Genomic DNA, 13,446 nt, shown 5'->3' with positions numbered 1-13,446 from the left:
GCAAGTCACTTAACCTCTCTGGGCCCCCAGTTTCCCCACCTATAAAACGAGGCTGATAATAATAGCACCTAGCTCAGGGCTGCCGCAAGAAGTGCATTAGTGAGTGTATAGGATACACTCGGAACACAGCTGGGCACAGAGTAAATGCTGAGGAATCATTGGACATTACAGCTAATGGTAATGATGCCAATGATAACAGCACTCTCCCACAGCACTGGCTCAAGCCAGTGGTCAGCAAATGTCAGCTTTGGTAATAAATACAGAACTTGCTCTGTGCCAAGTCCTGTCTGGAGCGCTTCCCACATATTGATTCCTACGAGGTAGGCTGACTGTTCAACATAGGTGTGCCAGTTCTTCCAGGCAGTTTCCCTGGATTGCTCCCACCCCCAGGCACACCACAGACACACACAATCCTTGCTGTGAATCTGTCCTCAACGCCCCTCTCCGTGCACGGCTGCAGTGAGGGGCAGGAAGAGCCTCCAGCAGCCTGAAGTCAGCACACAGAATGCACACCCCATGCCAGCCCACGCCGTAGCCCTGCCAGGATCCCAGGAAAAGTGGGCCCTGCCGCCTGGCTGCAGGAGCGCACCCCGAAGGGACGTGTGTTCCCCCCTGCAGCTTTTGCAGAGGACAACTCCTTGTTCCTGGCAGAGTCCCAGGCATCTCGAGGGCTCCTTTCCTACTGCCCTGCACAGGGCCAGATGTCCTGACACATCAGGGTGCCCTGTGAAAGCACAGGCATCGACTCCAGCTCAAGGGGGCTGTGGTCTGCATGGATGGCGTACAAGAGCAACATCTGACCCAGCCACCGCAGCCTCTCTGTCCGCAAAATGAGGTGGGCACAGCTGCCTCCTCTTCCCATCCGACAGATGGACAGCAGGCTCACCAGTCAGGCTGGCTGAGGTCACCCAGCACAGCGAGGACCCCTGCGAAGCCAGCCTTTGACACACGGCCCTTTTACTTCTCCGACAAGAGAGACAGCCCCACCCCCATCCCTTCACCCCTGCTAGGACCTGAGGTGGCCTCCGTTCCCTAACCAGGTGGTAAGAGCTGGGTACAATGCCAGCTCCACCACCCATGGGCTGTGTGACCTCACTCAAGTCCCTTCAACCTCCCTGAGCCTCCGTTTCTTCATCTGGAAAATGGGTCTACTGATCATGATCACAGTACCACAGGCAGAAAGGACCAGGAGTGACCAAAGAGCCAGCAAATCAAAGCCACAGAAAAAGAGAAGATCTAGAAAGAAGTTATTGTAATTTCAGCAAATGGGCCTGCTTTGTGATTAAATGCAATACTATTTTATGGTTCAGAACGTTTTTTGTTTGCATTCACCGCAGTTGGCAGTTGTGGAAGGAACGGCTCCGCATTTACACCTCCTGAGGCCTTGAGTCACCCTAAATTAGCATCTCCCTCAAAGGGCCGTCCTGAAAAGTCATCAATAAATGCATAAAGCCTTAACCCGACGCCCACACAGGGCCAGCACTCGAGGCGTCCCACGCAGGACGACCCAAGGCTGGGGCAGGAGGATGGGAAGGGGGCAGGCTCTGGGGCAGACAGCCTGGGTTAGAATCTCACGGGCTGTGTGGCCTTGGGCAAGTCACTTAACCTCTCNAGCCCAAGAATTCTTCATTCCCCAAGCCTCTGATGATGGCCAGTGACCCGTCCTCGGTACTGTGAAGCGTCCCCTGATCAAAATTTACCAACATGCTACTTCCAGGAACCCGTCCGCCAGGTGGAGCTTTGAGGACATTGAGAAAGCTCAGGGACAACATTACGGATACGCTCTGATGGGGACCATGGAGGCACAGGTGGCGAGGCAAAAGGGTTCCCGAAAGGAAGGAGGAGAGGCTCTTAGGCCCGGTGGCCCTGGGGAAGGCCCCAGGCCTCTGCAGGCATCAGCCTGCCCAGCTGTGAATTGGGGGCACACCTGTCTGTTGCCTCTTGCAGGGTCAACAGAAACTACGCCTGTGGGGGGCTCAGAGGACTAGAGGGGCCCCACCGTCTGGCTCCTGCTCAGCGTCCAGCCCCAAGTGAAAGGGAGCACCGCTCACTTCTTCCCCACACAGCTGCTGCTTCCTGGCCAGGCACAGAGATACGGCTGGAAGCAGGTTGCGAGCCGGGAGAGCAAGGAGCATGCGCTAGAAACAGCCACCTGTTTTCACCTCCCGCTCCCCTGCCCCATACCCCGGGGCGCCGAGGTTTGGGCACGTGATGACCACCTCTCCAGGCTGCCTCCGTGTCCTCATGTGAAAAAAAACTACTTACGAGGCGGTTTTGTTGAGGTCCATCCATACGATGGAATACTATTTGGCCATAAAGAAGAATGAAGCACTGACACACACTACAAAGTGGGTGAACCTCAAAACCACGACGGTGAGTGACAGAAGCCAGTCACAAAAAGCCACATATTGTGTGGTCCCATATATACTACGTAATGTCCAGAACAGGCAAATCCACAGTGACAGAAGCGCAGTGGTGGCTGCCAGGGGCTGGGGAGTGGCTGCTGGAGAGTACGGGGTATCCTTTTGGGGTAACAAAACTCTTTTAGAACTAAACAGAGGTGGTGGCTGTAGGACATTATCAATGTACTAAAAACTGATGAATTATTCACTTGAAAATAATTAATTTTTACAGGATGTAAATTTCTCCTCAATTCAAAATAAATAAAAAGATGGTTTGGTTGAAATGGGCACCATTCCAGCCCAGTTTCTTCTCTTTCTGAAAGTCGCGTCTGCCTCTCGGCTGGTAACACCCTGACCCCGGGCCTGGAGTCATCAGACATTCAGCAAACATTTACTGTATGCACTGGGTGCTGGGCATACAGCAGGGAACAAAACCAAGCTCCCTGCCGTGTGGAGCCGACACGGGAAGAGGTGAGAAAGTCAACAGCAGATAAGCACGTGATGCAATTCCAGTAACTGCAGCTGCTGTGGACGGGGGGCTTCTGAGCCAGTGACAGTTCACCAGGGGCCTGGATGGAGTCCGAGGGATGTGGAAACTTCTCAGGGGACAGTGTCCCAGGCAGAGGGAACAGCCAGGGGGCCAGCGCAGCTGGAGTGCATGAGCCAGGGGGCCAGCGTGGTGGGGAAGGTCGGACTCGTCACATCACGGGCTCCAGGTCTCCTAGTGCCCCACAGGCCACAAACAGGGTCTTGAAATTTGAAGTGGGATTAAAATAAAATTCACAACCGCATTCGTTTCCTGGGGCTGCTGAAACAAATGAGCACCAACGGGGGCGCTTAAAACAACCACAATTTACTCTCTCCCAGTTCCGGAGGCCAGCAGCCCGAGGTGTCGGCAGGTCTGTGTTCCCTCCGAAGCCGCGAACGAAGCGCCCTTTCTTGCGTCTTCCAGCTCCTGGTGGCTCGTGGCCTGCTCACTCCCATCCCTGCCTCCCTGTCACATGGCCTACTCTGCGTGTCTTTTTGTCATCGGATTTAGGGCTCATCCTCATCTAGGAAGATCTCATCTTGATCCTTAACTTGATCACATCTGCAAAAACCCTTTGTCCAAACAAGGTCACATTCACAGTTCCGAGTGGACCTAACTTTGGGGGCCACAACTCAACCCCTCCATCACAATCAAGACTCACAATTCAGCAGCACGAAATGTCCAGAGCCGTGCTTGGCCTCCCCCACAGATTCCAGGGGACCAGGCTGGAAGCTTCGGGGTAGGCACCTGAGGGCCGTGAGACGTCCCCCCGGGGATCCAAAGCCTGCTCACTCCGCGGCCTGAGCCGCCTAGGACCCCAAGGCACCCAGATCCTTCCCTGCGAGACTCCCCTGGAAGCCCTTGGCAGGCAGCTGGCTGGAAAGGGACTCCTTCACACCAAGGCCAAAACAGACCAGGACCTCCATCCTGAATGGAGACGTCCCCAGCCCGAAATCATCCTACTTCCCCATCACTTCGTCCAGGCACCAAAGCATCACGTGAAGCCCCTGGTCGTGGAGGCCAAACGCAGCCAATGGTCCTCTGAGGGCTGTTTTTCTGTGTGAGCTGCTTTTAGTTTTCAAAGGGCGGCTGCCCCCGCCAGGGGGAGGTGCCCAGCACTGCTCCTGGCCACCGCTAGCTGGATCCCGGGAGCCAGCCCGGGAAGCACAAGTGTTATCAGCCAGGTGCACACATCCCAGTGGGCCAGGCGCTGGGAGGGACAGCCTTCACATGTGCTCCTTTAAGGCCTCACAACAATCCACCCGGTATTGCCATCCCCGTGTCAGAGGGGGAAACTGAGGCACAGAGCAGTGAGATAGCTTGCCCAAGTGCACAGGGATTTGAACCCAGGGAGTGTCCCTCAGACCACGTCAGGCCAAGCTGGAGGACTCTCGGAGGAACTGCTGAGGCCTCGGGGCCCGACTTTTGGAAAGGGCATCTCCAGAGGCATTGAACGTGTCTTCCCGAGCCTTGGAACCTTCTGGTACATTCCATGGTACATTCTGCCCAGACCACAGAGGGCAAAATACTTTGAGATAAAAGTCACAGCTAAGAATGGAGGCCACAAAATGATGACAGTCAGCTGTGGCCAACAGGGAAGCTCTTCCTGGCATACACAATGATTTGTTTTGTTTTTTTAAATTAGGACACTGCTTATAAAATCCAGATTTCCAGCTTCTCTCGGAAAAAAAAAAAAAATCAGAATATCCAGGTTGCCAGTTAGCCACAATCCCCACCACCCCCTCTTTCACCTCATGCCCCTCCTTGACTGCGCCTGAGTTTGGGACACCCCTTTCCCCAACCTTGGCCACCTCCAGTCCGCTGCTGAAAATAGCTGAACAAGTGCTGAAGGCCTCACTACCCGAGGAAATGGACAAGAGAGGGGAGTGACACTCAGGGTTTCGGGTGACTTTCCTTCTGCCTCGGCTGGCAGTGCTGGTGGCATAAACCTGTCTGAGAACAAGGCCCACACAACGGGCAGAGCTGAGAGAGCCAGCTCCCCAAGGCATGGTTTGAGCCCCTGTATCCAGCCGAACCTGAACTCGTCCTATGAGCACCTAACAAGTCCCCCTTGTGGCCTAAACCAGCCTGAGCGTGTCTCCACCATGACTCCGGAGTCCTGACTAATCACCCTCGGTCTCGCCGCCATCGACGCTTGTCCAAGGAAGCCTGGCCTGACCACAGACACATTCCGACCTTGGTATACTCCACTGCCGACCTGGCTCTGTCCCCATGACCCTCACCGCCCTTTAGTGTTGAACTGACACTCTCTCTGGACACTAAACTCCTCCAAGGCATAGAGGAATTTAATGTCCTAACGCCTCAAAAGTCCACAATATCTGACTTTTCCATCATTCTGATCCCAGTGACCTACAAATCTCTGCAACATCCCATGGGCCCAATAAAAATGTAAATTAATGAACCAGAAAAGAACAAAAGCCATTCAATTTGATTTCTGCCTTAAAGGGAGAATGGGGCCCAACCCCCGAGGCCTACAGAGCAGCTTCAGATCCACAGACCCACGCCTGGAACCCCCAGACGTGTAGGCCTCCTCAGCATTCCTGAACATGACGGCCTCAGGGCCTTTGCACATGCTGCTCCCCTACCTAGAAGGGTCATTCCTCTTCCTTTCATACGGCTGGCTCCTTCTCACTGTCCTGCTCCCAGCTCTTATGCCAACTCCTCAGAGACCACCCTTGATTCCTGTACCTACAGTGAGCACCCCTGAAACCAGGGCTGCCCACCCCCACACACACCCTGTGCTACTCCATAGCCGACATTTCTTGGCCTTGCAATACGGTGTTTGTTTTCTGCACTGCCCATCTCCCCATCAGCCCGTGGGATCCACAAGGCCCTGGCATCTTGTTTGCTGTGGACCCCTGCTGTGGACACCTGGCTGGCTGGGGGGAGGCAGGAAGCAGATCCCTGCTGTCCTGGTCAGTCCTGCCCAGCCCAGAGCAGCTGCTGCAGCCTGAGGGCCCCACGTAGCACATGGAGCCGGGCCCATGGCAGGTGCAGCCCTGCCAAGAGATCCACGATGGCTCTGGGCTCAAGGAGGGCTGCAGGTGGCGCCTGCACCATCCCCACAATTTACAGCAGGTGTCAGGGGGTAAAGCTGCCCAGGTTCAAATCCCAGCTCTGCCAGCTGTGTGATCTTGAGCAAGTCACTTAACCTCTCTGGGCCCCCAGTTTCCCCACCTATAAAACGAGGCTGATAATAATAGCACCTAGCTCAGGGCTGCCGCAAGAAGTGCATTAGTGAGTGTATAGGATACACTCGGAACACAGCTGGGCACAGAGTAAATGCTGAGGAATCATTGGACATTACAGCTAATGGTAATGATGCCAATGATAACAGCACTCTCCCACAGCACTGGCTCAAGCCAGTGGGCAGCAAATGTCAGCTTTGGTAATAAATACAGAACTTGCTCTGTGCCGAGTCCTGTCTGGAGCGCTTCCCACATATTGATTCCTACGAGGTAGGCTGACTGTTCAACATAGGTGTGCCAGTTCTTCCAGGCAGTTTCCCTGGATTGCTCCCACCCCCAGGCACACCACAGACACACACAATCCTTGCTGTGAATCTGTCCTCAACGCCCCTCTCCGTGCACGGCTGCAGTGAGGGGCAGGAAGAGCCTCCAGCAGCCTGAAGTCAGCACACAGAATGCACACCCCATGCCAGCCCACGCCGTAGCCCTGCCAGGATCCCAGGAAAAGTGGGCCCTGCCGCCTGGCTGCAGGAGCGCACCCCGAAGGGACGTGTGTTCCCCCCTGCAGCTTTTGCAGAGGACAACTCCTTGTTCCTGGCAGAGTCCCAGGCATCTCGAGGGCTCCTTTCCTACTGCCCTGCACAGGGCCAGATGTCCTGACACATCAGGGTGCCCTGTGAAAGCACAGGCATCGACTCCAGCTCAAGGGGGCTGTGGTCTGCATGGATGGCGTACAAGAGCAACATCTGACCCAGCCACCGCAGCCTCTCTGTCCGCAAAATGAGGTGGGCACAGCTGCCTCCTCTTCCCATCCGACAGATGGACAGCAGGCTCACCAGTCAGGCTGGCTGAGGTCACCCAGCACAGCGAGGACCCCTGCGAAGCCAGCCTTTGACACACGGCCCTTTTACTTCTCCGACAAGAGAGACAGCCCCACCCCCATCCCTTCACCCCTGCTAGGACCTGAGGTGGCCTCCGTTCCCTAACCAGGTGGTAAGAGCTGGGTACAATGCCAGCTCCACCACCCATGGGCTGTGTGACCTCACTCAAGTCCCTTCAACCTCCCTGAGCCTCCGTTTCTTCATCTGGAAAATGGGTCTACTGATCATGATCACAGTACCACAGGCAGAAAGGACCAGGAGTGACCAAAGAGCCAGCAAATCAAAGCCACAGAAAAAGAGAAGATCTAGAAAGAAGTTATTGTAATTTCAGCAAATGGGCCTGCTTTGTGATTAAATGCAATACTATTTTATGGTTCAGAACGTTTTTTGTTTGCATTCACCGCAGTTGGCAGTTGTGGAAGGAACGGCTCCGCATTTACACCTCCTGAGGCCTTGAGTCACCCTAAATTAGCATCTCCCTCAAAGGGCCGTCCTGAAAAGTCATCAATAAATGCATAAAGCCTTAACCCGACGCCCACACAGGGCCAGCACTCGAGGCGTCCCACGCAGGACGACCCAAGGCTGGGGCAGGAGGATGGGAAGGGGGCAGGCTCTGGGGCAGACAGCCTGGGTTAGAATCTCACGGGCTGTGTGGCCTTGGGCAAGTCACTTAACCTCTCCGTTCCTCAGTTTCCTCATCTGCAAAGCGGGGATGATGATAATCCTTACTTCACAGGGGGTTTTGGAAGGTCAAATGAATTATAACATGTCAAGTACAACACAATTACTATTATAAACTATTATTGTTGCTGTCATTTTTGCCAACTTCAAAACTTATGTAGGTAGGTTTATAACGGTGACTGCGGGATAAAGACAAGACCGCCTGGATCCCTGGAGCTCGCTGAGGCCCCCAAAAGGCAGCCCCCACCTTCCAGGTGGGGGCAGGGAATACTATCAGCTGGAAGGAGACACATGTCAGAGCCGGAGATTAAAAACAAGTACAATTATCGGGCAGGCATCCATCCATAATTATGAACTTGATGTAATTAGGCACCCCACTAACTTCATTACTTATTTATTTACGGGATTGCTTATTTAATTTGTGGGCCTCCTTCCCCGAAAAGTCATCTTAGCTAACACCCCTCAAGCAAGGGAGGAGGAGGGAGGCCCCCTCTTCTGCTGCCATCTTCTGCCGCCACCCCCATTCCGGGGCTTCCATGTCCCCATCCTGCCTTGCCCAGAACAGTATCCCGGAAGGCCTGACGACTGTGCCCAGGATAACAGAACTGCACAGAGACTGCGTGCTCAGCGACAATGGACAGTGCTTGACCCGGAAGGCGTGGACCCTCCTTTACACCCTCATCTCTCTCCAGCACAGGTGACCCTGGCAGGAGAAAGGTGGTTTGGGCCCCACCAGCCACCAGTTCCTGGTGTGACCTTCTGAACCCGCAAACACATCAGAGCAACAAACGGGGCTGGAACCTCCCAGCCTGGAGGAGGAAAAAGAGCACTCAACGGCTGCCGGATGACTAGATAAGTCACCTGACCTCCCAGGGCCTCCATTTCTTCATCTGTAAAATGGGACGGTTAAGAAGAACACTCAGCTAGCTCACCCTAAAAAACCCACTGCTGCTACCCAGCACCACCCATGGCCTCAGCCAAAGCAATATGGCACAAAAAAGCAATAAGAGGTAGAAACACTTTCTAGCTTTATTCCTAATAGCCAAAAACTGGAAACAACCCACATATCCATCAACTCACGAATGGATAAACGAACTGTGATACCTTCATATGATGGAATATTACTCACAATAGAAAAAAAAAAGAATTATTGACACATACGACACAGATGAATCTCAAAAACAAGCAGAGAGAAAGGAACCAAACGTAAAAAAGTACATACTTTATAATTGTATTATGAAAATCTAGACGATTCTAGAACTTCCAGGACAGATCAGTGGGTGCTTCTGGTGGGAAGATGGGGGTTCTTTTGGGGGGTTATGGAAACACTCTATATCTTGATTGTGGTGGTTGCTATCTGAATGCTTACATGTGTCAAAGCTCACTTTTTTAACCAGAACAGAAAACCAAACATATTAGCACCACTAACCCCCATCTGGTGCCCAGGGACTATCTCCCCACTCCCAGGTCAGTCTGCTGGGTCCATGACCGTCCCTCAAGTTCCCCAAGCCCTTGATTTATGAGCGCTGGACAAGCAAGGTCAGGGTTTGCTCTGCCCATCAGGGTCCCCGTCTGCAAAAGCAGGATTATAAATAGCACGCTCCTTGGAGAGCTATTGTGGAATAAAAAGGAGCCATGAGCAAAGGTACCAGCGCAGGCCCTGGCATACAGCAGGGGCCTTGTTGTGGCTGCGGTAAAATGGTGACCAGGCAGGCACCAGGCCCAGGTGGACAGGGCTGGTTGGGATTCTTCTCCCCCGACACACACAAGCCCCCAGCAGACAAGAAAGACTCCAGACCTGGGGGGCTGCCCCCATCACCGAGGGCTCCAGGCTGCCACGTCTCGGCCTGCTGTCCAGGACAGGGCAGGGTTCCTGGGCTCCACCCACCCGCTCCTCCCAGGAGGAGGAGCACAAAAACATGGGCACCCTGTGTGTAGGGAGGGGCTGGCCCCCCCGAGGGTGACACAGTCCACCTGGGAGGTCATTCTGAAACAGGAGCCCGTGGAGAGGATGTCCTGGTAGCGAAGGGCGGCGGTCCGGCGGTCACATACACACTAATTGGAGCAGGACAAGAGTCACCCCCGAGCCCACCCATTTATGAAAGAAAAAGATAATAATAGGATGACAGGGAGGGGGCCCCAGGGGCTGGGGGAGATTCTGCGCCAGCTCACGTGCGCCTGTCTGAGGGCTACCCTGTGAGTGATGGAGTGGGCAGGCGGGGCCCAGGAGCCATGACGGCAGGGGCGTCCCCCGGGCCCGATTAGAGGGCCAGCCGCAGGCAGACACGCTCAACTGTCAGCCTCGTCCTCCCAGCCCGCCATCAGAGGCACCATTAATTGCTGTCATTTGAGGGTGGCCTGTGGGGAAAGCGAGGGGGGTTGTGGGGAGGGGAGGGGAGGGCAGGGGAGGAAAGCGAATAAAGGAGGAGGAAGGGAAGACAGCAGGGGGGGGTGGAGGGGGGCGGTTTGCCCAGGGCTGAGCCTCCTGAGCTGGAAAGAGACCGCCATGCACACTCTGCCTCCTCTCCTCCATCTAATGCAGGGACCACGGCCCCGCCCAACTAGGGACAAAGCCAGCGGGCCCATTGCCCAGGAGGGTCACATCGAGTCCCGAGAGGGGTGCTTCTGTGGGGTCAAGTCCCGCGGACCTTGCCCCACATACACGCCTGGCCACTTCCTCCCCAGGGTACCCAGGAAGTCTGGCTGCTTCAGCCCCCCATCCACGGTCAGCCCCCACCCGTATCTGACCCCTCAGCCTCATCAGCACACCACCAGGCGCCATTGCTGGGGGGGAAGGGGGGGGCCCAAGGCCGAATTCCACTTTCCCACCCGTGCCCGGGGCTCCAGCAGCTCCCCACGCCAGGACCAAAACCTACACCTGCCTCAAGGCGACCCGAAGGCCGCCGCCTCCAAAACCTCCAGCAGCCAAAGGATTCCAGAGCTGGGCTCCCTGGGTTCCAATCCTCCCTCCGCCACTTGCGCACGTGGGGACATCACATTGCCTCCCCGGGCCTCGGTTTCCTCATCTGTACAATGGGGATCACGACAGGGCCCACCTCGTCGCGTGGCTCTGAGGATTAGACAACGTGATTCCACAAAGCGCTAAAAAGGGGTCTGATGCCGTGTGAGTGTGGAGTGTGTGACGCGGCTGGATCACTGTCATCCCAGACGATGTCCCCTTGACCCCTCGCACATCACACCTTCTACCACGCATCCGCTTATCGTGGTTCCTTCTCAGAAATGCCTGCTCTCCCCACCCCAGCTCCAGGCCTCCCCAGGTGAGGAGGATGCAGAGAAGCGCCAGCTGCCAGCAAAAAGCTACAGGGCACGGGGTCCATGCCGCGCCTCTGTCTCTGGAGCACCCATCCCACCACCCCCTTCCCAGCGGCAGGTCCCTGAGGAGCCCCTTGAGCCCTGACAGGGAGCTCCTGGGAACATCCGGCTCTCTCCGCAGGGGGAGGGCCTCTACCCCCTCCCCCATCTGTCTGCCTCCCTCCTCCCCTCAGAGGTGATGGATGGCCCCAGAGGAGGAAGCTAAGTGCTTGCACACAAAAAGCCCTTTTATCGTCCTCGGGTGGGCCACTGGTATGACAAGCAGATAATTCAGCCACAGAGGAAGGCTCCCCATTAGGCCTACGGATTGATGGAGAGCCAGAGGCAGAGGAAGAAGAGGAGGAAGGGAAAACATCCAGGCAAGGCCACCTTCCTTCCAGCTTCAAGCATGCTGGGCAGAAAACCTGGGCTGAGCACCTGGGGGGGGGCTGCCACAGCAGCGTCGCCCATGCCTCCCCATTTCCAAGACGAAACCCACAGCTGCAGGGCCCGGCTCAGGAAGCAGGTAACCTCCAAAATGGTTTTTCCTGGGGGGGCCTAATGGCTCAGAAACAAAGAGAGGCCTGCCCCAAGGAACCCCACGCATGTGACTCAGATGCCTACAAACCAAGATGGCCATTCCATACGGCCTCAGGGCCTTTGCACGGACATTTCCTCTATCTGGGGCACCCTCCAGAGACCTTCCCCTCCTCCTGCGGGTCTCAGGGAGGCCCTTCCGACCCCCCCCCCGCCCCTTGAAACTGCAACCCCAGCCCACCCACACACTCTCCAAGCCCCCTCCACTGGTTCTTCACCCCAGTGTCTCCCAGCAAAGGACACACTGTGTATGAGACTTGTTTACTGTCTGCCTGCCCCTCAGTAGGAACATGCCAGGGTCCCCGAGAGGGTCACATGGTTAGAGTCCCACCTAGAGTCCCACCTCTTTGCTTCCAGTTGAGACTTGAGACCCATCGGTGACCCATCGGTGCCTCAGTCCCCTTGCTTATAAAATGAGGGTAACAGCCCATTTGGGAGCATTGCTGCGAGGGTCACAAAACGGGTTGACGCTTGAAAAGCACTCCCTCTGATTATCAGCTTGGGCCAGGCAGTGCTCTGTGTTAGCTCATTCAGTCGTCACAGCAGCCAGTGACCACGATGGTACACGAGTGTCCCAACCAAGGGTTTTCTCCAACACCGGCCACCCCAACTCATGGGCCCCTTCTACAGGACCTGCCATCCCCAAGCCTGGAGCCCGCCATGAGAGCACAGAACCCCAGAGGCAGAGAAAACCTGCATCCTACATGCCGGGGACCACCCCTTCTCCCAGGCATCATCTGAAAATCACTGCATGGGGCCTAAAAACATCTCCTCCCCGGGGCACCCCCAACCTCCCCAGCCATTCCCCACCCTGGGCGACTCTGGGTACAGACCCCACCCCACAAAGCCACGTCTGCCAGGTGGAATCGGCTCCCCCGCTACTGCCAACTCCTTGCACATGTCCCGGTCACGTGAATCTGACAAGAGATGGCAAGAGGTGAGGACAGACAGGAACCTACCAGAAACGGCTGCCAGAGACGCTGTGTCCTCAAAGGCTCCGGGGGGACCTGCAGGAGAAAACAGGTTCTTGTTAGTAAAGTCACAGCCTCCACACAGGGGCTCCAGCAGGTCCACGTCAGCGTGTGGGCAGAGGCGGCAAGGCCCACGGGCCTGGCGCCTACGTACACACGCCAAGTACTTCTCCACGAGAGCCCCGTGGGGCGGGCACTCCTACCCAACTTGACAGAGGGAACTGAGGCTCAAAATCTAACTCTCAAGCTCCGAGTCCCAGGGCCAGGAGGTCACAGCTGGGACTCCTATCCAGACTGCGGGGTCATAACAGCAGCCACACCCCAGCAGGGCCACCAAGGGGCTCAGGGCCCACTGCACAGAGTTATCTTGACGCTCCCCTAGGAACTTCCCAGAGGATGCTATAAACCAGAGTGAATGACACCTGAAGGACTGGCAGGCCTACTATTCTCATTCAAGAATTTCTGAGTCTCCACTCTGAGTCAACACCAGCACAACAAACGCTAGCGTCCAGAAAATAAAAAAGGATACCCACAGATAAATAAGAGACAGTCAAGCCAAAAGGAAAACAGAGGAAGCACTCGATAACACTTGACGAAAGTGGACATACAGACGGCCAGTAAGCACACGAAAAGACGCTCACCATCACTAGTCATCAAGAAAGTGCACATTAGGGCCGGCCGAGTGGTGCGATGGTTAAGAACTGGCTTGGAACGCCAGAGGACCCCGGTTCGGATCCCACATATGAGGGCCAGTGACACTGCCCTCTATAGCTAAGATGCTGAACAGCAGCTCAACCTGGAGCTGGGCTGCCATGAGTCGCCGGCGACGGCGTAGGCTGCAGCCCATGTGGCAGTGGGTTGCCA

General features: G+C 55.7%; 1 protein-coding gene across 1 annotated transcript in view; it reads right to left on the bottom strand.

Annotated features, from left to right (window-relative positions):
* The window catches only part of NCOR2 (nuclear receptor corepressor 2), a 192,075-nt gene that overhangs the window by 157,548 nt on the left and 21,081 nt on the right, over window positions 1–13,446 (bottom strand). Inside the window, 1 exon segment of the mRNA XM_019648881.1 lies at window positions 12,571–12,618. The gene's annotated coding sequence lies outside the window, so the exon portion shown is untranslated.

Source organism: Hipposideros armiger, unplaced genomic scaffold (assembly GCF_001890085.2).
Source record: "Hipposideros armiger isolate ML-2016 unplaced genomic scaffold, ASM189008v1 scaffold_128, whole genome shotgun sequence".
NCBI lineage: Eukaryota > Metazoa > Chordata > Mammalia > Chiroptera > Hipposideridae > Hipposideros > Hipposideros armiger.
This window is presented reverse-complemented; position numbering and strand designations above follow the sequence as displayed.